Here is a 1,522-nt window from a genome sequence, read left to right as displayed (position 1 = left end):
TTGTCAGCAGCGACTGAGTGTGGGCCTGTGTCACCCTTGTACCACCGCTGTAACAGGATCATTGACAGGCCAGTGACACTGCCCAACCAGATAATGGAAACCTATTGATTTTTCTTCTTTTTTTCCTTTTTCTTTTTTTTCTTTTTCACACAGGCAGTCTGTGAGACTTATGGATAACTGGTCAAAGGACGGGTCATGATCAATGGTCCTGATCTCCGGATCTCTGCTGCCACAGACAATGAATGGGGGGGAAAAACATGAGACTGGCTGACAGAAAAAAGTCCTATTAGTTGGTGCACTCATCTCAGGACGCTGCAACACACATTATAAAAACAAACTGGTACTATTTTCATTAAATAACTCTGAGTTTAAAATATATTTCAGACGCTAATATACAAACATAAGTCAAGTTTTTTTTTTTCTCCCAGTGGTTCCTCCCGTTTTAATTTTTGCTAAATCAATAGCAAGTGTTACTTTTGACTGAAGTGCAGGTTGTCTCTGTTTTGTGTGTACAGGGGTTTGGCGTTTGCAGTTTTAATGGAGCAATCTCCAGAGAGGAGGCCCCCTTTGATACCCATGGCAATGATAAGCATGCAGTGGCTGCCTACCATTGGACCCCCATGGCAGATGGCAAGTGTGCGTCCTGCAACAACACATTTCTTTATGTCAGCCTTGTCCCTCTTTCTCTCTCCCTCTCCCTTTCTCTCTCTCTCTCTCTTTCTCCAGCCAGTGGAATAATGAAAAGCCCAATTCTGGTCATGGCTAACTCAATCTCATTATAATCTCTCCTTTTTTATTCATTCGGCCCCTTGGGATGCTGTCTGCCAGCGATGTGGCTTTCAACCTCCAGAGAGAACATCTTTTGAAACAGCCAGGAGACCTAATGAAGTCACAGAGTGGCACAATTATTTCCCAAAGAAGGAGCATTAATGTACTTCAAAATTCCCTCCGGAGAAGCATGATGACAATTGGTTTGTACAGCTTTGATCGCTGCTTTAAATACTGCCCAAGATAAACTGCAGGGTTAGCCCCCTTTGCCACTGGTAAGTAGAAAACCCAGAAGTGGCTATCAAGCACTGGATACATCAAACACTCAGCCTGTAAAGCTACAAACCGGAGTTTAAAATAGCACATAGCCCTAAAAATTACTTCCTGATGGGAATTATAGTGCAAAGTGACACTGGAATCTGTATCTTTTTACCCGAAAGCTTTGCAACTAAATTATTGTTAAACATAACAAATAAAACTGGATCATGTTTCGCGGGCGGGGGGGAACGGTTCGTTAGCACATAACACACCTTTAAACAACGGACTCCAGCTGCTGCTGAAACTCTGTAATTAAAGTTTATCAGATACTTTCCCCTTGATATGAAATGAGTTTTAACCTCAACTAATTAGTCTGTTGTTTGAGTTTGTTTATGCTACGGCTACAACAACACGGCCATCGACACAACTGTAGGCAGTGAAGTGAAGTACGAACAGGGAGTAACAGATCACATGACCAACACTCGACAACTTTGCG

This window comes from Seriola lalandi, unplaced genomic scaffold (assembly GCF_002814215.2).
Source record: "Seriola lalandi dorsalis isolate HSWRI2012SDOR001 ecotype SW California unplaced genomic scaffold, Sedor1 jcf7180002054566, whole genome shotgun sequence".
Classification (NCBI taxonomy): domain Eukaryota; kingdom Metazoa; phylum Chordata; class Actinopteri; order Carangiformes; family Carangidae; genus Seriola; species Seriola lalandi.
Note: the sequence above shows the minus strand (reverse complement) of the source record.